The sequence below is a fragment of the Scatophagus argus genome, chromosome 19 (assembly GCF_020382885.2).
Source record: "Scatophagus argus isolate fScaArg1 chromosome 19, fScaArg1.pri, whole genome shotgun sequence".
In the NCBI taxonomy this organism is placed as follows: Eukaryota; Metazoa; Chordata; class Actinopteri; family Scatophagidae; genus Scatophagus; species Scatophagus argus.
This window is the reverse complement of record NC_058511.1, coordinates 7,623,088-7,650,171: the sequence shown is the minus strand read 5'-3', so window position 1 is coordinate 7,650,171 and position 27,084 is coordinate 7,623,088. Positions and strand designations below refer to the sequence as shown.

The window sequence follows — 27,084 nt, the reverse complement described above, 5'->3', positions numbered from 1 at the left end:
TCGTTTGAAATTACAGTAAATATGTTTGAGATGGTGTCATCAAAACAAAGGTTAACGCTGTAAAAATAGTTTGTGGACATTTGATGCATCTATTGCCCATAGTACTGACTTGGTGCTTTGCTTAGTATTATAAAGCACTTTTTTCTGCACTGCGGGCACGCTGATCCTCTTGGCTAGTCACTTTTGTGGATAAAGTGGCCACAAAAAGGCACAACATAACTACAAACTCAAAAATGATCCAACCAAGTGTTTAATCATTAATTTAACAATATTCCAAGTTGACTAACATAACAGCTTGGAGGAAAAACGAGGCTGTGAAAGACTATCAGAAAAAGTAGAGAGTTAACCAACTTTTGCTGTTCCATACTTTGAGTATCATATCTGAAAGCCACAGCACTCTGGTAGACCTAAAAGTGTTCTTATTTTGTTATGATGAGTGAAAATAGTTTATGAAAAATGTAAGCACCTCCCAGCGTATGCGGTCACCTCGGTGGGAGTTTGAGTAAGACTCAAAAACAAACAGCATCAAGGCCACCAAGGAGTCACTGTGTTGTCCCTCCAAGTGCATTGTAGCCTTCAGACATTGCTTATTAATTAAAACCCAACAGAAGAGGATCACTCAGTGCTCAGCATGCAGCGAGAGCCGTCACACAACGCCTATTAAGGTTCCTATTCACATGAAAGCCATCACCAGACAACGGCAGCTTTTCAGGAGCAGTCCTCCCTGCCAGCCTCCGTTTGCTCCTCAGCAGGAGTGTGGCAGAGTGTGTATGTGTGTGTGATCTCCTTCTCTGCCACTGGAGAGGCCAGCCTGCTCCTGGTGCCAGCCACTTCCCCACCAGAATGCCGGCTCCACTTCCACTGCCAGGGCGCTCACCCGGCTCTGCCCGCCTGTATGTCTGCCAGACTGAAGAGTCCCCATCGGTGACACTGCTGCCCAGCTTCCTGCAGGGCCAATGAAAAGCCTCTTTGACAGCTCTCTTGATTGGCTCTGCTTCCCTCAGCATCCAGACTGCCTGTTATCAACTCTCTGGATTGCTCACATCAGTACACAGTCTTACAGCAGCATATGACGATGTGTGGCATCCAACATTATAGTGTGGTTGGGCCAACGTTGTATCCATATTTTCATGAGACGCAACCATAATTGCATATTGCAAGCAAGGGTGAAACTAGGAATTATCCCTCTCCTATCCTAACACTTTGGAAGTGTGTTTAAGTGTACTCAAATGTTTCTTTAGCTACCCTGTCAATACTGAGTGGCTTTAAGCAGTAGTCACTTGTTTTCTTTTAAGGAAGACAATCTATTTTAAGGTTGCATCAGGAATAGTAAGCAACATTTTATTGCAAAAACTTTATTCATACTTTTTTTTTTTAAAACATTGGTTTAGTGTATCCAATTTAGTCTCAAGTAACATTTATCCTTGAGTTTGACAGTTCGTTCTTGACCTTGTAAACAGCAGTTTACAAAAGCAATCCCACCTCTAAGTTTGCTTATCCTTGTTCTGAAGCTTTTTACCATTTTTATGACAACCCAGAAAACCTAATCATGTTGGTTGTCAGATCTTTAGATCAATATGTATGCTGTTTTTGATGTACATTTTCAGCTTCCTGCATTGTAACCAGACAAAAGTACACAAAAATTTATCATATATAGTAGCTGAAGACCATCAAAGGCATTTTTGTCTAGTCCCTCCCTAGGGTTGGGGGGTTTTGGATAATAACTACAAAGTTCAATTCAGAGCCTAGATGGGGCCCCTGGAGCTTCAGATGTCTATGAGTTGTTAGCAAGAAGACATTCTCCCTGTAAACTTCTCACAACCTTTCATTCAAACATGAGTTTTGGTACTTGGATAAAGATGTAAAATTCTCTAATACATGACAAAATAAAAGATAAAATTTTAAAAAAAACATCTAATTTTCTTCTTTCCATATTAATCATCTCATAACCCCTGGATTTATCTTGTGTTCCTCACTGGATTTAAATACCTAACTGTATATAAAGTATTTTAGTTAAAACTAGTTCCACTGTCAGTATTGATAATGTTATTTGTCATATAGTTCACAAAGGGCTACGTTTCTGCAGCACTTTGAAATTTAGTTGATAATACTTTTACTTTGGCAGGATCTTATACATGCGGGACTTTTGCTGCTGTACATTTTGTTGCACTTCTGTTTTTACCTCTGAAAAGTAAAGTACTCTTAGTACTGTCTTTCTTCTTTCTTCTTTTGTCTGTAATTGTTGTATCTCTTTTCAAGCATATGAACATCACATTTGTATTTGCAATGCACAGTGCGTTCGCGACGGAAACCAGTAGGGGGCGGTAGAGACCACTTAGGGGAGCTAAACTGCAGCATATCAATTGAGCAAGTAAATAACTCAGTAAGTAAATGACCTTAATTGAGGTAATTAACCAGGCTATCACCAGAAACGCTTGTACAATAGGCTAAAGTAAGCTCACAAACTTTTTGCTGCTTCTTGTTAGTGAAGTAACCATAATTGATCATAGACGCAGTAAAATAACAGCACAGTGATCTATTATATTAATCCCACGTAATCCTGGTAAACCAAACCAGGATATGAAATAGGAAATGAGGCACACATGCGGTCTTCTGGCCGAGGTTGTCGGCTTCGCAGCGGACAATGACCAGTGTTTCCCCGGCACAAAGTGCTCTCTGTGTCCGCCGGAGCTCCCCCGCTTTAATGGAGGTGATTGGCCGTGTTCAGCACAGCACGTCCGCCGCCGTGTGTGTGATTAATCACCATGTTAAAACGCTGGAACTGAGCGTCCCTGAGGTGGAGAGAGGGCGGCAGGCCGACAGGGACCCCGGGCAGCCATGACGCCCCGGGTCAGCATCCGTCGGTAGCGAATGAAAGACTGGAGAAAAGTCACCATCCGTCACATCTGGTTTACATTAAGCCAGAGATGAGATACAGCGACGAACAGAAGTCCGCCATACGTTATGGTCTCCCCGTTTAATGTCTGACAGGTACATCAGTGATTCACAACCTTTTTTGGGGGGGCCTTTGGTGCCAGAATGAGCTGAAATGAAGAGCTGATCAGACATCACCAGAAAAGTTAATCTGCAACAACTTTGACTTATTTTGACTGATTATTTGCTTGCTTTTTCTTACAAATGTGCCACCATTCCTCTCAAATGTGAAGATATAGTTTGTCTTACGTGATTATGAAGTGAATCTGGATCTGTTGGTTACTTACTTAAATTAATAAATTAATTGAAACTATCCCTGCTTGTACTTGTATAGGGTGGACATCAGTCATAGACACAAGTAATTTTTCACTCTTGGATGGGTTCACTTGAGGGATTTTCAAGGGCCTAAAAAGTGTGTAGTATTTGACAAAAGCCAGACAAATGAATGTAATTTGGTGTGACAGAAATGTGTTTTTATCTTCACTAATCATCTTGCTTTAATCATGTTGTGAACCCTTAAGTTTATTTTGGGAGCCTCTTTGGGGGTCTCAGTCCCCACATTGGGAACCACCATGTGAACATATGCCTTTTGGCTCTGCTCATAACTTGCACTCACTGCAGCTCAGCACTTAGATTCAGAGCAGATACAACTGTTCCTAAATGTGCACCCTAAGCCAGCAGAAAGCCGGTGCTTCCTTTGATACTTGGTAGCAGACCACGGCCCCTTCATAACTCTTGTCATTCAGAATCAAAGATAAATAATGAGCTTTCCCATGGAAGCACTGGGAAGTGGAAGAATTTGGGGCTGATCTACCATTGCTAAATGTTAAGTGGTTGGTATTGTGCCTCAGCATGGGGCACAGGAAACATGGATGTGAATGCAAGAGCTCTTGGGCTGCGTGTTAAATGAAAATGTCACAGTGATAAAGAGCGCACCTTCCGCACCCGAGAGTGTGTGTTAACGCGCGCATGTGTGTGTGCGTATGTGTGAGTGAGATGGGTCGGAAGTATACTCGGGAGGCATGCTATAAATCCACACCGTGAGCTGCAGATAGCTGGTCACACACTCTTGGATCTATTCCTAGAAGCAACGTACTTTCCAGGAGTTTACATTTAATGGTGCTTTAATGGTCGCACATTGGGATCTAGCAGACCCCCCCCCCCTCCACCCCCAGTATAAATTTCTGCACCTATTAAAAGTGCGTAAAACTCACACTGAATAAAATAAAACCAACTTCACCGGCCCTCTGGGCACGTTTAGCAGCCCAAGCTGGAGGTGTTGTTTGAAATGAGGCTTTGCAGCGGAGCGTTGGGGAACAGAATGGCTTCTGTGAAGGGAAACACACCGAGAGACAGACATCCAACGTGTAAAAAAAAAAAAAAAAAACATCACCCAGGGCAAGAAGGTGAATGACCAAACCATGATGCCTGGGCTATTGAATTTACCTCACGCAATGTAACATGAATGAAGCCCTTAAAGGTATCAGTTTCTAGTCAATAAACAGGGGAATCAGAAGCGTGGTTCAGCAGGAGTTGAACATGTGGGAACAGTCACACACATACACACACACACACACACACATACACATAGTGCCCCGGTCATCCAGTTTGAGTACCACTGCGTGCATTAAACTCATCATTCAACTTAACAAATCGAACCTCTAGCTATACGTTAAGGTTTTGACAGCCTTTGGGCTCTAGCTGGTAACACAAAACTAATCAAAGAAAACTTTTCCCAATACAGTAGCAGTCAAAATGGTGTTTGACATTCACAATTTGTGTCCACTTTTGTTTCCAGGGAGTGGATGCCTGTGTATAATCACAACTGTTTGTTTTTTTTTCTCCTTCCACGCAGCCATGCATGATGGCTCCCGCTGCTGGAGTGTCTGAGGCTTTGACGGCGGCTCTGTGTCGTGTGGCGTTGGCGTCCGCGCTCTGCCAGGCGGGGTGTGTGGTCAACGGGCCACTGGGAAGCTGCAGGGGAGTGAGAGGGCTGCGGGTCAAGACAGAAGCCCCCTTTTGGTTCAGGTCAGTGCCTCCCCATGTGTCTGTTCAGCGTCCACCATTCATTTCTATTCATCTTTATATTTCTGTCTCGATTGCTGGCTGACCTTGAATAACTTTTACCTAGAGTGCATATGGCATGTGCCTCTTTTACGATTTGCTGCATATTGCGAAGACATATTATAATCTACCCCCACCCTTCCCCTCAAACACTTACACCTCATCTTTCTCCTCTCCCTCCCCTTGTGGCCAAGGGGCATATGGTTTGGCTGGGCAAGAGATAAGAGAGATGTGTCAGCCTGTGGTACTGAACAAACACATCTTTCATTTCTCCCTTTCTTCTCTCCTCCTTTGACTCATCTTCTCTGCTCTGCTCTCCTCTCTCTCCTTTTTCTTCCCTCCTATCCTTGCCCAGTCCACTCACCTCTTTCGTCTCTGTGACGGCTGGCTACAATTAGAAACAAAAAGCCTTTCGTCTTTTTCGTGGAGAGAGACGTTGTTATATTTGCGGGTGATGGAGAGGGGAAGAGAAGGAGAGAATGGGCTTCAGATGCTCTCTAGGAGCGTAGGCGGGGGGGGGGAGTGAGCGGCTAAAGGAGAGGAGACAGATCTCCTCATGCTGAATGAAAGGCACTCTTTCCTCTCTTTCCTCTCTGGTAGGGCACATCAGAGGCATGCGCTTTATGAAGGGAAAAGTGGTTTCCACCAAACTCTGCTTCCATTTATCTTTGGCTCGCTCGCCCGGCTCCCTGTGCACACACCCGCCTGCACACGCTCACATTTGTACGGCACATGCACACTCATGCACATACTGTACGCAGGCTGGATTTGCTTTGATTCCTGATTGCTTTGGTTTCTGCGGTGGCTTGATCAGGTTACTGTTCAAACTACGTGCCAAGCCCCTGTGTGTGTGTGTGTGTGTGTGTGTGTGTGTGTGTCTGACTGAGCCTCTGCGTGGAAGTGTGATGATGGATCCTCAGCCAGTGGTGGGAATAGCACAGTTTCAGCTGCTATTATTAGCTTTCTGTTCCACAGGCCTGATTCTTTTGCCTGGATCCTGTCTGACACCAGTGTTTCATTATTATCTGGTTCCAGCGCAGGAAGGGCTACGCTGTCACAGCTAGCTACAGGGAGGACAGCCCCGCTTTCATTCCAACAAGGCTTTTTATAGGCTCAGCAACTCCAGCATACATTCTGTTACTTAGTCAGTGTGTCAAGGACTCCGGGTGAAATAGTTCCAAGAGCCAGGCGACATACTTTCATTGTGCACTGAGACACTCGTGCCAGCATGCAGTTGGCAGACGCGTCCTTGACCACTGAGTATTTCAAGGGCACAATCCTATCTGCGATCCTTGCATATCTCACTTAAGTCATCTGAACACACTTACTCCCCACATACAAAGACAAATACACACGCTTGTGCTATGTGTGCTCACACACACACATGCACACACACGCCACTACCACCCACCACCTGACTATTAGCCTCACAAAGTGTCTTCCATTACAGATAAGTGCAGCAGTGATATTGACAGGGTCACAGTGGACCACAGCTAAACTGACCTTTGAGATGACTTATCCATTTGACCATCTGGCTGGTCAAGTTGACATCAGAGAACGGGAGTTGACTTCAAGTGGACTTATCTTTATGAAAAACTGTGCGAAAGCATGCTCTTTATAAGATATCACACTTACTGTCAGACAATATTAGGACTGCTGTGGAGGCTATAGGAAGGAAATGGATGTGTTTATCGTCATAATGAAAGGTCTTTTGTATGCTGCTGAGGAAAAATGTCTAAATAAACATCATGTAAAGGATTGTAAGGGAACGTTAGCACGGCGTAACAAATGAGGGTCAGAGGAATTTCCTTGTCAGTCACTAATGTGTGTGTTTATGTTCAAAAGTGTGCATGTGCAGTTATGTACATGGATGTTTTGATTGCATGTGAGTCTTATGGCTCAGAACAAAAATAAACTTCCAGAGAAAAGTGTCCGCCACAAGCCAAAATCATACTGTAGTCCTTCTTTTCCCCTGTGTTTCATTTCTGACCTGAGACCAGGGAGATGTTAGTTTAGCAATGTTGTAGATGTGTCCCTCGAGCTCCGTGAAGCCGAAATGGGACAAGAGGACTGTGAGTTTAGGGATCCTGTGTTACGGGTTCTTTGTGGTTTTTAAGCTCTGACCTTGGATCAGTGTAAGTTCAGAAGTTCAGGCTGTGAAGTGTAGGAAATTAACTTTGAAACTGTTGACAGTCATTTAAGATGTGGTAAAGTCACAAGGATTAAAAGATATTTTTTGAAGACTTTGAACTTCTTCATACTTAATATAAATCAATCAAAGGTTCCTATCTAAAGACACTGTGGATGGAATGAACTCTTTCTGGTGGGTTCATGTGGGTCTTTCTCATTCTTTAGCACACACACACACACACACACACACACACACAAACACAACCTCTCATTTTGAGGATGTGAGCTGTTAGCCACAGTTTCCCTTTGTCATTTCATCAGCCTTGATTTCGGGTGTGAATTTATGTGAAATAGTAGCAGGAATAACATCAGGAAAGAATCTGGGGGGAACCGTATTTCCTCTTCCTGTTCCAGTACCAAGCTTTTATTGTTCCAGCAGAAGCAGAGGAGATGGAGATGGCGGCATTGTAAATCCTGGACCCGCTGGTCATGTCGCTCACGAGGTGCCACAGCATGAGGATCTGATGCTGGCTAATGTGCTGAAACGGCTCACTGTAAATGTCACCGGCCTGCTGGGTGGTCGTGTTTGTCAGGTGGGGTATAAACCCAACTGGTGCTGAAAAGGTTTTGGGCTGCGTCCAAAAAAAAAAAATCCTTAGTTGGCTGTCAGGCTTCTCCTGGAAAGATATGAAAAAGAAATGTTTCTCAAACCTTTTGATATGCTTGTGTCTATGGGTAACTTGTTCACAATCTTGTGTATGCGTGTAGCCACAAGAATTGGCATTTTTCACAGTTTTTAAGGACAGAAGTGTGTTTTTTGTTTTTTTAATTCAGTTTTTCAAAACGAGAGAGTCAAAAATCCATGCAGAAAAAACTGTACACTAATTGCCCAACTGGAAATGGTAGAGAGCCAAAATAAACATGCAGTTGATGAATAAAGTCAAACATCTGGCCTGAAGAAAGGACCCAGGGTTGACTCAATCAGAGTAGAGCTAAGATTCAACTGAATCTGGACCTGAATGTAGGGTGTAGCAAGAAAAATGAACTTCATTGTGATGCCCGTTTAGGCAAGTGTTTGCCTGCATATTTAGCCATAAGAAAGATTGGTAAAGTACACCAAGGCTCATTACTATGGTTCGAGTTCAGGTACGAGTTCGACCTTGGTGCTGCGATGGTCAAACCAAGGTGTTAAATGCAGCTTTAGACTTGAGTAAACCTGTAGATATTTTGCAGTATACTATACATGAAGGTTATCAGTTGGAGAGAGTGAAAATTGCTTGATGAAGGTCATAGTAACATTGTATCCACTGTACTTTCCTTGTGTCTGTTTTCATACTGCCATTACTCATTACAAACTGTTGTATCAGTCTTATCTGTCATCTGTCTGCGGCTCTCAATCTTATCAATGCTCCTACACGCCATGCCCAAATACCACAACCTACAGCCTGTAGCAGAGGGGTCAAAGGTCACCTGTTTCTGATCTCACCCCTGCCTGACCTTTTCTGATGTGATTGACCACTCGCACAAAAGAACCCCAGTGGCTAGTGGTCACTGAGGTTCTGGGCCATCCGTTAGCCACAGCAGGGGCAGATAGGGGAAAGGTTTCCGGGTCAGGGGTCGGTGAGATGCCACATGCTCGGTCGTCTGTCACATGGCTTGGCCGTCTCGGGTGACACCGGATGGCTTTGAGAGCTGAGGCCAGTCCCCCTCGTGGTGCGCCACTTATGGATGGATATGATTCATTCAAGCTATCAGTCCCCCACCCCCCAAGTGAGGATGGCATGTGATTTAGGAGGCAGTCCAAATTGGACAGAGTTTAGCTGGCAGGTGGTGCTACTCCAGTGCAAAAAACAAAAAAAAAGACCTGCCACTCGCAATTCCTTGGCTGGGATAACCATCACTGTAACTTATTGAATCGTGTCGTTGCTTACCGCATTAACAAAAAAAAAAAAAAAAAGTTATTGCATTTGAAATTTTTGTTTTTCTTGTTCATGCTCTTTCATTAATTTCTACCAAGATCCCTAATATCTGTTATGAACTTGGATGTATGAATGAATGATGATGAAAGCAAGGGTAATAATTTCTATATCACTTTTGCAAGAAAAATAACATTTTAAAAATTCAAGATTAAATATCACAGATATCTCTTTCGTCAGATCTGTTTTCACCAAAACAGGCATGTATAGGGTGGAGGTGACCCTGTCCAGACGGGATATAGGGTTCAGTTCCATGGCAAAGCGCCGCTGTTAGTGCTGAGGAGGTGAAATGTGAGCCAGCTCACTGTCCTGGATCGATGGACTCGCCTCTGCTGCTGTCCCAGGAGTCCTCTCGCTCTCTATCACTGTCACCACTCCCCGTCTCTGTCTCTTCCTGCCTTTCTACTCTCTGTTTCTCCTCCTGTCTCTGCCCATTCTCTTCTGCCCCTCTCTTTCTTTGGGTCTCCTCCTATGCTGCCAAAGCAAATGATTACAGCACCCCTGACAAAGATACAGTATGAACAAATGAAGATTAAATCAGTAGTTACATTTATGCTCCCGGAGATGATGTAACATGTATAACAGCTGTTATGAATCACATGAAATTCTGCATACATGAGTATCTGTATATATAACAGTAATGCTATTTTCTCCTCTCTCCACATCCTGTCCAACCTCTTCCCTCCCTCCTCGCCTCTTGTCTTTCCCTATGTCTCTGTTTTTTTTTCTTGTGCTACTTTACTCTGAGTGTTCGTCTTTCGCTCCCATCGATCCCCTGCAGAAGCACCTGGTCTGTCTTCCTGCTGCCGAGGAGAAATGTGGCTGAGAAGCTTTTTCATTCATATGGATTCAACTAGTGTGTATGTGTGTGTGTGTGCATGATGGCGGAAGGGGAAACAGCCTGAAACACACTGTAAATCTTTTATATGTGTGCATGTAGTATACATCTTTGTGTGCGTGTGTGTAACATGTGTAAGTCTCGAAAGACTAGGAGGAGGAATGTGTACAGAAGTATGTTCTTTAATGTGCTTGACAGTGTTTACCTGAGAATATCTTTGTGTGTTCTTCTTCTGTTTTTGCAGTTTGGAGCAGTTTTAGGTTCAGATGTTGAGTGTGAGGATGTTTTCACACTTTTTTCATCAGGCCATTTGAGGATCAGTGCTTGGCTTTAGGTTAAAGGCTAAAGCTTAATTAGGAGAATTAAGAATTTAGGATTTATTCTTGTCATTTGGGGCTGACACTGACTTTGTCAAAAAGAAGTCGTGTGGGGCAAGAAAGACAACCATGAGTATGTTCATATAGGTTTCAAACAAACCCACAGGTTGGCTTATTTGGAGGGGGAAAATGAACAGCACAGTTACTACCCAAACTGTCTGCTGACTTTGACCCATTGTAATTAGTGTTTTTGTGCATGCACACAGTTTTCATGAGGGGCGAATATCAACAGGTGAGCTTTATTTTACCTTCAAATAAAGTGTTTTCGACCAGATGGCTAATCTGTTTGCCTGATTCCAGTCTTGATTACCACAGTGTGCATCTCACCCCTTGTGTTTCTTGTCCCATCAGAAACACATGTTGTGATGTTGCTGAGCTCAAGCAGTTGTTTTTGTTAGCACTTTGTCTTTATAAGCAACAGATTTGATGGGAAAAACTATTAAAACAAGACACGAGTTAATAAACTGGGATTATCCCTTAAGGTTGGGTTTAGGTGAAGGTTAGATTTAGGGTTAGGCTATATTGTGATTGTTCAGGTTAGGTCCAGGAACTAGAGAGAGTCTTATATCAATGTTGGCCCTACACAGACTTGTGTGTGTGTGTGTGTGAGTATAGTGATAAGCACAGCAACATTCCCTTCATTATCACTTGGGGAGCACTTTGCCCCAGCGCAGCCATGACTGCGGCCCTGTGTTTCGAGTCCAATATGAAAAGAGGGAGAATTCCAGCCAGGAGGATTTTCCTGTAAACGTTCTCCTCTGGGTGAGAGCCATCAATCCGCCTCTGGCAGCGTTCCGCCAGGAAACAAGGATCACATCCAGTCAAAACAGGCCAGTGTTTGGTTTCCACCACAGAACATGGTTGGGCGCCAGTGGCAAGACCCTCACTGTGAGTGTGTGTGAGAGAGAGGGGAAGGAAGAACCTCTGGTCTTCTGTGCAAGAGAGTGAGACACAGGTGAATAGCAAACTCCTTGCATCTAATTTGTTAACTTTCCCCGGAAGTGAAGAAAACCTTGACGAACTTACTTAATGGAGTGACGCTTTCATCTCTCAGCACCGAAATTGCCTGTTAGTGCCAGTTGCTGGACTGCATGAACACACGGATGACGTCTGGTCGTCTCAGCACATGTGCTTTGTAATGAGTTGAAAACTCCCATCTGTAGCTCACTCTCTGTTCTCCTTTCTTCTCTGGGTCAGAGAATACAAGCCATTAATCATCACCTGGGTGTGTGACAGCCAGTGTTTGATTGGAGGTTTGATCCTAGCTCTTTGACAGCTTTCTCTCTCTGGCCGGTCTTGCTAGAGGGGTAAAGGCAGGCAGGCAGGGTGGCGAGTGTGTGTGTGTGTGTGTGTGTGTGTGTGTGTGTGTGTGTGTGTGTGTGGGGGGGGGGGGGGGGGGGGGGGGGGGGTGTTGAACACACATCACAGGAAACATAATTGGCCGTGAGTGAACGCTTACTGGATCAGCAGCGAGCTCCCTGACTGAGCGGTTTGTGTCAGCCTCCTTGGACCCCTTCCAAGCAGGCAGGGATATTTTTAATTTACCTCCGACATCAGGCCTTAGGAATGTCCCCCCCCACACGCACACACCCCACCTATAGATACCATACTCCAACCCCTGTCCCGCTCTCCCTTTCATTCACTCTTGCTCTGCTTCCCATTATCTTTATTTGAAATGCAGATCTATATTGACTCATCAGAAACACATGTTGGTGACACACGTGCATATGTGCAGATACTACATACGTAGGTGCGTGCACGCACGCATGCATACGTGTGCGCTTATGCACTCAAATTCACTTACTCTCATTTTGAAAGTGGATATGTGGGTTCTCTGTAAAATGGGCCCAAGGTGCACTCCAGGAAATACCTGGAAGTAGAGCCAGGATGCATGTTGTTTCATCCTATGCTGCCAGGTCAACAGAGTTCAGGCTTTCTTCACAGGCATACCTCTCTGATTGATCTGGATCGGAACCAAGCAATGATTTTGCCCTCAGGTACAGTAGATTGAGTTGGTTACTAATGCACAACCAGGTTGGCTCTGGTTGGACGCCTGTTGAAGGGGCCCTGCTGATCAAGCACAGGCCTGTCCTGGCTTCTACTCCAGTCTTTAGTTTGACGACGACAACTGTGTGTTATAATAGTTCCTTTGGTTTCATTTTTGCCATGTGATGTGTTTTTGGACTCTCAACAAAGCACTGTTGCCATGATGTGAACAACTCTGTCTGGGTCCATACCAAGGCCTCAGTACCACTACTTTTGAAATACTTGTTCTCGTAACAGGAAGTGTTTCTCCCCCACTAATTATGCCCTCGGGAAACAAGGCTTCTTGGAACCAATGAGTTGCTCTTATACATAAACATTCAACTCAAGAAATGCCATGTTTAGATGCTGAAAGTTGCAGGAAGGCAGGCAATCAGATGTAATAGATGATGTGCATGTTTGTTCTTTAAGAAACGTGATAATATGGGTGTTAAAGTGACACTGTGTTGACAGGGCTGTTTCGTACAAGGGAGTCTGAAAACATTTTGAGGATCAAAAGGTGAGGAAAGGCTTACTTTTTCCTAGAATTCCCCCACCAAGGTTACAGGGAGGTGAGCTTTGGCAGGGTTCACTGCCAAGGTCTGGACGTATGTATGTGTGTGTGAGCCCTGGCTCTGTCTTTATGAACGTCCACCTGAGGAGAGGCTGTTTCCCCTGTCACGGTAAATTCCTCTGCAGCTCTCACAGTGTCTGCCTGGCAGCAGGCTGTCTTTGGGGTGGTCGCACTCAAGAGGCCCCGTTTCATAGCTCCTCAGGTCGCCCCCTGCCATGCCTGCCTAAAATAAAGAGCCTCTCTGTTTTTGTGCTCTGCAAACACCAGTGATACACTTCAGCCTTTTAAAACACAAGTATCTTGTGTTTTACATGCCAACACTGACACTGATCACATATTTTAATGGCAGATATGTCCGCATGTGGGTTTGCTATTAAGGGCGCTCCATGAAGTAGTATGGACTTCAAAAAGAGCAATTCAAAAAAGTCATTATATCTGAAGCTTATTTTTTACTATCCCAGATGAATAATCTTGTCAAGCACAATTTGCATTTTTAAACTTGTTCCAGATAACTGCCGTGACTGATGCTAGCACTTTTCTCTGCATTACCCAATATTTTGCTGGTTTGCAGTGTACCATCAAGGTGCCCTTGAATGAGGTACTTAACCACCAGCTGCTCAGAGTTGCTCAGTGGCCAATAAATAAAGACTGGTAGCTCTGGACAGCTCCCAGTTGTCAATGTATGGAACTGTGGGAATGTGCACAAGAGTGCCTCCATAGATGAATACAGGATAAGCTTGATTGTCACATAATTTCAAGATTTCATTCTAACCATGCAGTCTGGTTTAGAAGCATTGTGCATCAGATTAGAGCGTGATGGTGATCTCTAGCCAATTAGGATTAAAGAACCAGATAATTGGCAGTCTCCTTTTGTCACTGCGTTCATTATCCTAATCATGTCGGGTAGAGGAGCAACCAACATGCATATGTGTGCAATAAGTGTTTTATTGTTTTTGTGAACTGGACTGTGGAGGAGAATTGAATGTGGGTGTGCGATGAGGGAGGTGGGGGAGGGGTGGCAGTGGGTGTGGGTGCTGTTATCTAATATGTGTTGAAGCTGATTTTTCCACCTGCAGATGTAACAAAGCTGGGCGAGTCAGACGAGGGAGGGGCCTACGCAAATTAATTTCCCATTGCTGTTTTCTTTGTCTTTAACCCCTTCTATTTCTCATTCATGCACAGTGCACTTCCTGTTGCCCTCCAAACCCTCTACGTCCATCTGCCCGCTCAGTTCTCTCCTCTGTCATGTTTTTCCTCTGTTTTTCTGTCCTTGGCTCCCTCTCTTTCCTCCCTTTTCTCCCTCACTCTCTTTGTCCCATACATCAGTGCATGCACTAATGCTATAGATAAATGACGTCACTCTGGCGGTTGCACTCATTACTGTAATAGTCTGGCGCGCTCCACTTGGGGAGGGGAGACCAGACGGATTTTCCTGCTGTAGTCTGTATAGGTAGTGGATCATCTCTCTTTGTCTGTCTCTCTCTCTCTCTCTCTCTCTCTCTGTGTGTGTTTGTCTCACCCCTTTCTCTCTTTGTGCCTTTGTCTTGCAGCCTACCTTTCTTTGTTGCCCCATTTCTGCCTTTGTCTTTGTTTCTTTTGTGATCCTTGTCGTGCTTTTTCAGCTATTTCACTGCTTTCTTTTTTTTTTTTCACCATCACCCCCACCACCCTGCCACCTTGGTCTCTAAATCCCTCTGTGTCTTCATACAAACATACACACTCACACCCACACACACACACACACACACACACACACACACACACTTCTCCCCTCTTCCTGTTAGCTGAGTGATAAGGGGCCTCCTCTTCACCATAATAGTGCACTAATAATGATGACCCTGTGGTCTGATGCGCAGGATGTCTTCCGCCAACAGGACCCCTCTGGGACGTGTCAGTACCACTCTGTGATGGGTTGTGTTATAGGCACATATGCTCCCTCGAGCGTGTGTGTTCCACTGGTAATGTAATGTAAATATCAATCGCAGCAGAGGAGAAAATGGAAGATCAAAGCTGATGGAATATGGGAGAGAATGGACCACTGTGTCTAAATGTGTCTGGCTCGCAATATCAGTGATTAGTCTGAAGTGTTTAGAGACAGAAGAAAATCCTAAGAGGCCCTTGCTTCCTCAGATATGAAGTTGATAGACGCTGTTGATTAGGGCATTAGTGTGGCTGCTGTGTGAGTGGCCACATGATTCAGGTCTCTTCAGGACTACAGCACAGATTCTCACGCATCTGTGAAACTTTCCTGTGATATAGGAGAAGGGAGGAAAGCAATTGAAAAGAAAAATGTGCGTCGAGCCCCTCAACTCTCAACGGGGCAATGAGAGATGATGGGTGGTGACAATACACCCTTCAACGAAAAATGCGCTTCCTCTCCACCGGCCCTCCACCTCTTGTCCTCGGGCCCCCTCACAGCTGTCTGTACCACGGGACCCTTGGCTTGAGAACCTTTGGAGGCTCCAGGACCCCACCAAGCTGCCCTCCCCAAGCTGAGAGCTGTCACCCTGGGCTGCCTCAACCATTGAGCCCCTCTGCTGGGCCTCTGACCAGGAGCCACGGGAAAGCATAGGGAAACTGTGGAAGTCTTTTTTCGTATGATGTGGCCTGTAGAACAGTCTTGATGGAAACCGACTGTGACAACAGCAAATTACAGCCGACGAAGGGCACAGAGGCTTGAGGGAAGCTATCACACAGTGGACGGCACAATGACTAGTACAAAGCCACTGTCCTGCTGCATTAGCTGTGTCTAATTTTTATTTTGTTTGCTCTCTCCATCTCTCTGTCTCTTTGTTCCCTTGCTGTTGTCATTACCGCTGTCATGCCGAATGAAGCCGGAGGATGTCTGTCTACTGGACACATGTGGACAAACAGTCAGTTATTGATCTGGTGTGTGAACTAATTTTGTATTTCATATGAGCTCTCCCTGACTGAATAGTGGATTAAGGTTTTGCTTTGCCCATGCTGAGACAATTGTTTGTCTGCTATTGATCACAACCAGGCATAATCAATCCTTGTAGTCTTGCTGCTGCAGTAAAGGCAAATAAGTAACTTGAGAAATGCAGGAGAACTGTCCAAGAAGTAGTCTGACCCCCATCTGCTCCAGCACAACATATTGATCCTGTGTACCAATCAGGCACAAATGTTGCTTGCATATGCGATGCCAGTTGCTTGTAATCTCACCAACTTGGCGGAGGTGCAGACCAGCCCTGGGTGGTCGCCCTGACAGTGTAGCAAGGGTTATGTAACCCCCGCTGATGGAGTTGTGATTGGAGACTGATAAGGGCATGTGATCCCTGCAGAGGAATTAACACATGCCTCACTTCATCCCTGATCCTGCTTCCACTCAACATAAAGCAAATTACTACTAACAGTCTTCAGGCGGGCAGGCAGTGGCGGCAGTGCAGCACGGACAATGCCATTGTTCTCCAGCTCCCTCCCTCCCTTACTCCCCCAACAAATTATAAGTACCCCACTGGGCTCGAAGAAGCCTGTCGGCCTCAATTCCACGAAACTTTACACATCTAAACCGTCTTCTTAGATGGCCGTGAAAAGAAAAATGTTTCCCCTTTTTTGTCTTCACCCTTTTGTCCTCACAGTCTTTGATTGTCCTCTAATTGATGGTGCTCTGAGGTTCATATTCATCACTGATTTTCCCATGCTCCTGATGGGCTGTGTGCTGATTGGATGGACAGGGCTCTTGGAAGGTGCTGACACAAACAAACACAAAGCCAATGTGACACCTGTGTGAGAAGTAACAAGATATGAAAGCTGCAAACAAACTCAAATCCCAGAGTCGGACTGAGGTTCACTTATTGGGCATAAAAATTATTAGGTGTCTCTGTATAAAATAAAAGAAGTCTTTCTTGCATTTTTTAACATGCCTAGGAAAGATAAAGAAAGACATAGAAATGATGCATGTGGGCCAGTTCCTGTATCCTGAAGGTGACCTCAGTATTCAGTGTAGCACACACACCTGAGAGCAGGTGTGTGTGCAGGAGAGGGGGTGGTATAGAGCAAAGTGGAGTGCCGGAGAAATGAAGAGTAAGCACAAACAACAGCAAACGAGTCAAGAGTGCATGAGCTACAGGGTCAGAGTGAATTAATTTGTGCATCACATTCAGAATTGAAATTTCAATCACCCGATGAAACCGCGGCATTTGTTCTTTATGATCTAATATGAAAACACTTTCCCTTTTTGAATTTTTAAGAACACACATAACAGCATCTAAAAGCTAACGAGCTGTCACAGAGGAGCAGCAGCAAAGCACCGTCGTCCCTTGCGAACTCTTCAGCATGATATTCAGCCTCCGCCATCAGCGTGTTCTCGAGTGTTGTGTAACATCGTCCCTGCCCGCCCTTGACTGTCGCTCTCATCATCTCCATCTCTCCTTAAAAATGGATATTAAGTGGGAAGCTGCGACGGAGAAACGTGTTCACGTTGCCACTTCAGCAAAACCTTTAAATTATGTGAGTTACCCTCTCTGGGTCACCTTGTGTTTTCCTAAGAGTTCTTTCACACGCGATGCATTGTCCTCCTTTGAACCCACCCTCAGCGTGAAGAAACAATATGAATTTGAATGAATTTGCCTCGCAGTTGACTATTTGCATTTCTATTTAACTGAGGATGTTCTCATCATATTTCATCGATTAACGTATCTTGGAGCTATGTTCAACGAGATTAATTAAAACCATTTATCTGCTAAAGGTCCTCACTGTGCCTGAGGACATTACCATTTGTCTTTGTGATGATTACTGTTCGGGGCAGACAGGACAAGCTCACTAGTCTTCACTGGAATGCAGTCTAAAGAAAAGGAGTCACCACTGTCTGAGACAAAGGAGCAGTGAAAAAACCAAGTCTGCATGTATGTGTTGGAGGGATTTACGGTGCCGACGCTGATGACATTCTGTACATCATCTCGCCAAGCGCGCTATCCTCACTGAACCTTCTGTTGTTCACATCGCTCCCCTTTCCCCACTCCCTCCCTTCCCGTCTTTCTCTTGCATAATAGCTGTTGTGGCCCTGAGCTGGTAGCAGCAGCAGTGAGCTCACAGCAGCTCACCCCGCCCACCCAGCGCCGGCTGGGTTCAGTCGTTACTGAAAAGCTGCCAGTATTTCATCATCCTCACCGTCTCCCCTCAATGACCCCTGCTGCAGCTATACCTCCGGTCGCCTCAGGGTGGCAGCGCAGCCATGCGTTTTTCTCCCCCCTCAGCCCAGACACATTGTCCTCCTTGACTGTGTGTATGTGTGTGTTTAACGGTTGGCAGGAACACCAACCGCCTGGAGTCTGCAGCACTCTCTCCCTCTCTCTCTCTACAACAGTCTGGCACTGGCTTGTACCAGTAGACACATGGGAGAGAGAGAGAGAGAGAGAGAGAGAGAAGGAGGGAGATGGAGGAGAGAGACTGCAGAAGAAAAGGAAACAAATGAGAGGAGGGAAAAATTTAATGCAGAGAGAAGGAGGTGGAGGATGTAATGTATAGACTGAGGAAGTGAGTGAGAAAGATGGGGAGAGACACAATAGGATGCTCTGGGACCTGGAGGGATTTAGGAAAAGGATTTATGAAAAAGAAAGGGACTGGGAAGAAGAAAGACAAAGAAAGAGACAAATATAGAAAAACACAGACAAGAGGCTGATATAAAGACAGATGAGGTGAGAATACAATAGGAAGAAAGAACAAGAGAAGAATAAAGGCAAAAAGAGTGAAGGAGGAGACAGTGCTGAGTCTGTAATTGAATGTTTGGTTTTGATATATCTGCAGAATTCATCTGCAATGCAGAGCACATCAGTTTACCAAGTGTGTGTGTGTGTGTGTGTGTCTGTATTTCTATTTTTATATGTTATGGGTTATAAAAAAAGCACACCTTTATGCCCAGGTAAGAGTTTTAAGCATGTGTATTAGGAACAGCCAAAGACTGCATGTTGCAGTGGGTGTAAGTGGGGCATAAGTAGATGTGTGTGTGTGTGTGTGCGTGTGCAGGGGGGGGGGCTCTTAAGTCAGCACCTGTCGCGTGCTGGCCCGAGGGAGGTTTGTGTGTGTGTGTGTGTGTGTTTGAGAGATGGGGGACTTTGGGGGGGGAGAAGGAGGAGGAAAAGTGCTGGAATGTAGCCCAATCCCTTGGGGTGACCCCCACTTCAGTGTTGCCCACCATCCCCCCAAAATAATACCTCATCTCTCTTATATAACCCTATGATCGCTGTACTTACTACAAAGGCAGGCGTAAGAGAAAGACACTTGCTGATACACACAATGTCCACATGCGCGCTGCACAGCGTAAAAAGGTGTTGGAGGTATTGTTCACAGGATGGAAGATGTTGGCCGATGTCCAGAGGAGGATTATATCACTTCCCTGTTGCTTTCTACTTCAATACAGGGAAATCTAGTTGAGCCCCGGCTGTGCCAGCGCTTCCTTTTCTTCTCGCTGGCACCTCTGCACCGCCAGCTGCGCATCAACCTGGGAATTCAGGCTGGTTAGTAATAGAAAATATTTACATCCTTGCTGAGCAGACATGTTCTTTCCCATCGCTGTCGTGTTTTTCCCGTCCATGCATTTCTTACACGCGCTCGGGAGTTTCAAGTGTAGGTCTCTGAACAGCACTGCTTGGCATTTTGAGGCTTGAGTGCCTTGCTTGAGGAAATAATGAGGAAAAAGTGTTATTTCATTCACCTGTGCTTCTTCTTTGTACTTATATCTTACTGCTGCTAAACACTTACTGAATGCTCATGCTCATCATCATTTTTATGTTCTGGAAGTGCTCGGTAATTTCCTCAGGCTGTAATGGCAATAAAGCCATTTGATTCCAAAATGATACGTATCATTTTCAGTCATTAGCTCTATAAAGACTAGTGTTCTCCAATAAAAAGCGTTAAAGTGAGCCGTCTCGACACTTTCACTGCGCTGTGACCCCACTGTCGTGACCTTTGACCTGCAGAGTGTATGCACGATGGGGTGCAATGAAACACCAGGGATATGGTAAAGTAGTGGAACTCCCCAAGGTCAATGACTTTATGGGCTGGAGAGAGAAAGAGAGAAGGAAGGGTGGAAAAAAAAGAGGGAGTGGCAAAAAGATGAGAAGAAAAGGAAGTGGCAGCAGAGGTGGTGTTGGTTAAGAAAAAGAATAAATAACATGAAGGTTTCAACGCACACTGGCACATGAACGCACACAGAGACACATTAGCCTACTTTCCTGTTGTTATGGTGGAGGAGGCAGAGTTGAGACCCCCAAAGTCATTATGAAATTTAATTACAATTCCGTGGGGAGCGGTATGAAAATGAGTTCCCGTGTTTCTGTGCCGCCAGGTGGAGAGCAGCCACACAGCACAGCAGCGAGATGAAAAACTCTCTGTGGAGATACTGCTGGAGACAAGCAGCCTCGTCACGACAGCTGAGGCATTACGCGAAGGGCTTGACATTGAACACTGAACATGTGATGAAAGCACCCTGTCACCTGAGACAGCGGTGACAAGGTCTCTCACACTTCCTGTTTGTCTTTCCCGAAATAGTCACGGTGTTGTGTTTTTCACTTCAAACCAAAGCCTGCACGTCTGAATGGAATAGAAGCTGCGCTGAAGACTGGACGTAAACAGTATAGATTACAGGCTTTCTGACTGACGGACATTCTTATGATGTGAAATCCACTGGTGTCAGAAATAGAGAACACCCAGACTGAACTGCGGTCAACAAGCCATTAATCCTGCCCGGCAAACACACAGATGTGCAGCAAACAACACAATCCAATCACGTCTCGGAGCCATGGAATGCGGTCAGATGCCATAACAATATATGACATCAAAGCCTGTACGGTTGTAAGCTCCACAGGGTTGAATAACCCCTCAGATTAGGGCTTTAAGTCATGGCAGCCACCCCTGCTCAGAGACCCAGACGTCATAAATGTCCCCAGACACTGAGCGCCGGTGTTGGACTTGGCCTCGCTGACCCCTGGGTGGACGTCTCTGTATGGTTGGATATTTAGTTATCCGCCTCCTGAGGTTACTCTTCGTTTGTGTCACGTTGAGTGTTTAAAGTGCTCCGCGGCTTTTGTTTTAGGAGCCGTGTGAATAGGAGCAGCTGTGTGGAGTGTGGAGGGGTGGGGGGGGGTGCACCCATGGGTCGACCCTGTCTACCAGTCCCTGTGACCTTAAAGAGCACAGACGTCCTTGAGTACCACTAATCTGCGAAAATTGAAACAAATCATTAAACGTTCAGCATCTTTTATCCCAATTCTTTATTGATTTATGTAAATGTTGTCCCAGTTGAGGTACTAATCCCACTTAATCACAGGGTTCTTTGGTCGTATCTTTGACTCGTGTCTCTGGATTGTTGCACAAATCGTAAAATTAAAAGTCACTTAAACGGTGCAAACCTCTACCAACCCTTGCTAGAGACATCATTCCAGGTGGTAACATTCCTGTTTGATTTCTTAAACTGACGAGCATACAGTTGGATGAGTAATCAAGACTTCATCTTTCTTTTTGGTTTGTATGTATGTATGTTTTTTTGGGTTTTTTTTTTGTATTTTTGTAATTTGGCTACACGTCACCACTTGTGTAGTGGCAGTAATCCCGCATCTGGCCCTGCGTCAAATTCTAATCGTTTGAACAGGCCTTGTTTGGCAGAAGGCCTCCTTCATGAAAGTTTTTTCATAGGTTTTAGAGACATCGCCTTGAGGACAGACAGACAAACAAGGCGGAAAAAACTCGTTGGCAGAGTTCTGGACTACATTTAAATGTATTTTTCTTTTAGGCTTACACTGATCTCTACTGCTCCTGCTGCTACCTTTTAAGGCTGGTTTGTGTCATCCTGCTCTCTCTGAACTCATCCTGTCTAACCCAGATAGGACATCCGTGCTCCTGTGCTGCCAATAACAGGTGTATGTTTTAAGTGAGGACCACTCTATGGGGAAAAACACTCGTAGGGCACACACAAGCCCAGACGCACACAAAAGGGGGCTCAGAGTAAAGTGCAGGCCAAAGAGTGGAGTTGCTGAATGAAGCAGGTTTAGATGAAAGAAGTTCTTTTTGACATCAGCGGGCTGCTGAGCCTCTGCTGGCAGCTACAGACGGAGCATATGCCAACAGGGGCAGATGCTGAGTGCCGGACACCTGATACGGAAGGAAAAGCAAGAGAAAGTGAAAGAGAGAGAGAGAAGTCTATAGACGATGGGAGTGATGGAGAAAAAAAAAATGTTTTCAGACAGGCAAAACATCAGTGTTATGTGTCTTTTCACACTGGTCCTAGCTGTGTGTGTTTTTTTTTTCTGTCCTTCACTCTGCCCCACACACACACAGACAGGAAGTGCCTCACATTAGTTTAATCCTACCCATGAGCATGGGAGTCATGGTTATGCTGCCAGGCAGGCGGTGACTTATGTTGTGTGCTTCTAATCATGTTACAGTCAGCCTTAAGCTGATGTTCTTGGCGTGGTCCCTGCTGATACGCATGTTAGAGTCAACCCTCAGCACTGCACCGCCCCTGCTGCACTGGAGTGATGCGGGGAGAACCGCTGGGGATTTCTCAACGTCTTCTTAAGCAGCCGTTGACATGATGGCAGTACAATTTAATTATTACACTCAAATAACTGCTGGTTACTGATATTTAGTTAATATGTTCTAGTTGCATGTTGTGTTTGAAAGATAACTCAGCATTGGATGACATGGGGCAGAAGTGCTGCACTCGAATAACTGAAAGTTTTATCTGTTTGCTCGTTTATCTGCACCCATAACTTCAGTATCGTATTCTGATGCATGAAAATTGACTTAAAGTCACTGACACTTTTGATCACTGGGAGTTTTCCTCCATTTCAGCTGTGACTACCTGCTCTTGAGATAGGACGTTCTGATCGCCCACTCACTGCTGGAGCAAAGCCAACTAACGATTGTTAAAATTCATAAATCGTCAGAGGGTATTTTATATTATTTTATTAAAGTCAAGAGTGAAAGTTGGAAATCAGTACATGCATTTTTTGACATAGTATTTGTGAACGTAAACTGAACCTGTTTTATGTTAAAAGTTTACATTTTGTGGATACAGTACATTTGAGTAAATGCTATTTATGAATATTTGCATAGAATCCACACAGCAGAATGTATGAGGAGAGAACTGTGCAGACAAGGTACCTGCAATTTCACTTTTGTATTCATTTCGGACCATATGCTCACATGAGATATCCGAGTACTCAATAATTTTATGCAAGCACTCGGATATAGAAATTAATTAAAATGCTCCTCCCTGTTCTCAGCCTTTTTGTCTTGTGAACCCACAAAACAACATTTACTTGTGACCCTTTGTCACTAGTTTTATATTTTTTCTGGCTGAAAATTTTCTTCTTGTTTTAGATGAGTAATTTCATCATCTCACATCCCTTGAGTTTTCTTGTAAGGGTGTCTTGACCCCCAGATCAGTGAAAAGCATGAGATCCTCTGAACCCCAGAATAATTGTCTATTTGACTTGAAAAATGAAACGGTTAATTAATTAGCAAAATAGTTGTCAGTCAACCAAAAGATTAGTTGTCTAATTGTTTAAGCTAAGGAACTTTAATTGATTCAAATTGTAAATTAGCACTAGATGAGAATAGTTTTAGCACTAGTTCTTTGTTTCAGTGTACTGATCTGGTGAGGGATCATTGCTCTGTTGTACCTCTGCATGTGTACTTTTCAGTGATTGTCAGATTATTAAAAAAACAAACAAACACAGAAACAACAACACAGTGACACAAGTTTGTATCTTAAACAGAGCACTCACTGTTCAGTCTTTTATTGGTCCAATTCGCCTAATCTCTGCCCTCCTTCAGCTGCCTTGGAAATGCAAACATACGTGCAGTAAAGGAAATTCCCTGTTGATTTTACTTCCTGGGACTATTTGGGTTTTAAGTCCATGAACGATGTTGAAGGATGTAATGGATGGACCAACGTTGGACCAACTGACAAAGTCTGAGTAGAGAAAGTGAAGTAACGTCCTCTCTTTCTGTCCTTCTGTCAGTGGCTTTGAGGGACTTTTTCAGGCACTCCAGGTGACGCAGAAGTGCTCCTCAACGGCTGCCCAGCATGTTTGCCAAATAAACCCTTCCCTGGATAAACAATTGTGAAAGAAAAAAATGATTCACACTGTTTTATCCGGTACGAGCTGTTAGGTTCATGGGAATCGTGATAGAGAGATTATAGAGCATCTGAACACAAGAGCGGATAGATAAATACAAACAAATCTTTAATCACATTTAAAGAGCAAGAGAGGAATGTCTGTGTTGACTTAACAGCACATAGAGATCCTCTTGTTTGCTGCTCCTTAAGTGAAGCGGAACACACCAGCTAAACTCTATCAGATGGCCTGAGTGTTTTATAATGTTCAGCAGAAGGCTCTCATCTGCTTCGTACCCCACACAGTTGCATAGGCGTAATGTGTGCGTACACATGCGTGCACGCAATATTATTGATACTATCATCTCGTCCTACACAGCCTCTTTGATGGTCTCCGCACGTCCTGTGCAGGGTCCTCTGAGGGAGGAGTTGAGGATGAGGCTTTCTGCAAGTCACAAAGGCTCTTGGAGTCGTTGCGGCAAGGCTGCCCAGGAGCCGGGCTGATTCACCGCTCGCTCTATCACTGCACACAAGGCATCGATCTTCATTATCACCACCACCTGACAAAGGGAGGAATGCGCAGCTGCATTGCTAACGGATGTAGCGTACATTACGACCGCACATGCACTCGCCATGTGTTCCAAGATACCAGCGACGGCAGCCGAGCACACGCGGCAAACTCCTGGATCCCACATCTCGTCCTCCGTAACACCGCAGCGCCATAGGAGCTTGACTGACAGGCCGTCTGTTTGTTTTCCTCTTCAAGACGAAGTCCATTTCCTGTGCTCCCTTTGTTTTAGAACTTAGATTAAAAAAAAGATCTCCCTTTTAAACGCTGTGTTTACATTGTGTGAGCGCTTTGAGGGAAAGCACAAAGCCGCCACACAGTGGGTGGATTATAAACTTGGACTGAGTTTCAAACAGACTGAATTTATAAACACAGAATTCCCCCACACTCAACTCACGGGTCCCAGCCTGCTAGCATATTACTGTGGATCAAACACAGACGAGGCCTGTCCTTGCACTTTGATGCATTTTTCTGTGTGTGTGTCTGTGCTTGCTTTGTTTTTGCACCTACTTGTGTGCCTTTCTTTAGTGAGTTTTCACACTTCCAAAGTAGTCTAACAGGTTGTTATTCCTTTGAGTTCGACCTGGTGTTATCTGTCACAACAGCCGTCACTGCTGGCATGATGGCATCCTCACCAGCACCTTGGTGGGGTGATCTCTGGTTGCCATGTTGTACTGAGGCACGCGAGGGGGGACGACCCGGGATCTCCATGTCCTATCGAAGGACTACAAGTGCCTGAATACCCATTATGTGCCAGCTGTTCAGAATGAGGAGTAATTGCACTGTTGGCAAGGATCCACGTGGGCCCCAGCGCTGTGGCTTCCCCCAACCCTGGGCATGCTGCCAAGCCCTCCCGCATACTGCCTCCCTGACCCATCTAACACCACCTAACAGCACCCCACCCCATACCCCGGCGCACCCCTACGCCCCAGCGCCCGACCCACATCATCCCCCAAACTCTTCCAGCCATTACCACCAGCCCTCTGTTTCACATTCCTAGGGGGGGCACTGGTTAAATCTAATCCCATAATAAGACACTCAGCTGTCCAGGAAAGAAAGAGAACTTTCCTCTGGTACACTCTAGACTTCCTTTTTTCTTTCTCCCCTCCCTTCTTTTCACCCCAAGTGGAGGCAAGATGACACTTTGGGCCCCTTTGGCCAGTTGCCTTTGTCTTTCTTCGGGCTTGATTTATCCTTTCTTCCTTTCTCTTGCTCCCTCATTCCCTGTTTTTTTTGGGGGGGGGGGGTTGTCAGTGGTATAAGATTGCCTCTGTGTTGGGTCTGGGGTCCCCTAACAGACACATGGGAGAGCCACGTTTGCTGAAGGGCCACATGTCTTGGTTGTCCTTACACACACACACACGCACACTCATTCATTTTTATGCTCCCAACACAGATGCAAGCAATTTATACTTTACATTGCCAAGTCTTTTAACATACTTGTGTCTTGCCTGCAGTTCACTTGGCACATGACATTGCTGGGACAAAGGTGACATGTAGTTCTCATAGGCGTTTGTACCTTTTACCTACATTTAAGTAGCTTGTTTTACATCAAGATTTGGTTGACAAGAAATGTGAGTGAATGTGAATAAAAATGAATAATGTGAAAACAGTGCTAGTAAAAGGAAACTGATAATTGTTTTTGTATTCCTTAATTTGCCTAACACAAATTGCTAATCAATAGGAAGATAGACCCTTCCTCTTTAGCTGATTATTATTATTGTATTATTTATATGTTTAATCCTTAGTGATTATAAGTAATTGGATTAAGCTTGGTCTTTGTAGGTGTTTGCATAAATTTGCTGATAGTTTAACTATTTTCATTTTTATTTTCTTTTGGAAAATATTTCATACTGCTTCTTTTTTTAAGATATCATTTCAAACTGAAAACCTTAAGCCTGTTTGGCTAAATGGAAATAAAAGGCTTTTGACAAGGATGTGTTCATATTCCTCAAAGCGAGGAATGCAAAGTAGTGAAAATTGTTTTGGTATTAGTACTGAAACTCCTGAAATAATAAATTAACTGAATAAAATTTTCCACCACCACTTGCTGTTGTTATATATAGAAACATCTCCTTGCATCTGGTGCACTCAGTGACCCTACTGGTCCATGCATAAGCGAGAGTGAAATGAGATGTGTTCACATCACTGAGTAAATCTAGTGATTGAACAAACATCTGAATGTGTTAATCAGGTTATTACATCAATTATTAGTTAATGCGATTAAAAAGATTAGACTTAGGTTTTCACGTAAACATTTCTGTAGGGAGGGAGTATCTTAATCTGATTGTAATTAAATTATAATGTATTTAGAGCAAATGCTGAGAGACGGTCCAGTTTTCACTGACGGGCTCCTTCCTGTATGAAACATGACTTTTCGTCAACAGAGGTGTCTCTGTGTTTGCAGTTACAACTGGAACTGAAGTGTGTGTTTGTATGCATGAGGTCTGGTGAGCCGTGTGTGTCCAGGGTTGAGTGTGTCCGTGTGGAAATCACTAAACTGGGTTATCAGCTGTAGGAG

General features: G+C 44.7%; 1 long non-coding RNA gene across 4 annotated transcripts; it reads left to right on the top strand.

The window, feature by feature from the left end:
- Window positions 1-2,147: 2,147 nt before the first annotated feature.
- LOC124051015 lies at window positions 2,148-25,764 on the top strand. 4 transcript variants are annotated; one of them, XR_006841725.1, is made up of 3 exons: window positions 2,148-2,991; window positions 4,790-4,962; window positions 24,375-25,764. It is a non-coding gene; the product is annotated as an uncharacterized LOC124051015 (long non-coding RNA). The 4 variants fall into 4 exon arrangements; XR_006841727.1 differs by lacking the exon at window positions 24,375-25,764 and adding an exon at window positions 20,222-21,372; XR_006841726.1 differs by lacking the exon at window positions 24,375-25,764 and adding an exon at window positions 7,568-7,928.
- Window positions 25,765-27,084: the final 1,320 nt, after the last annotated feature.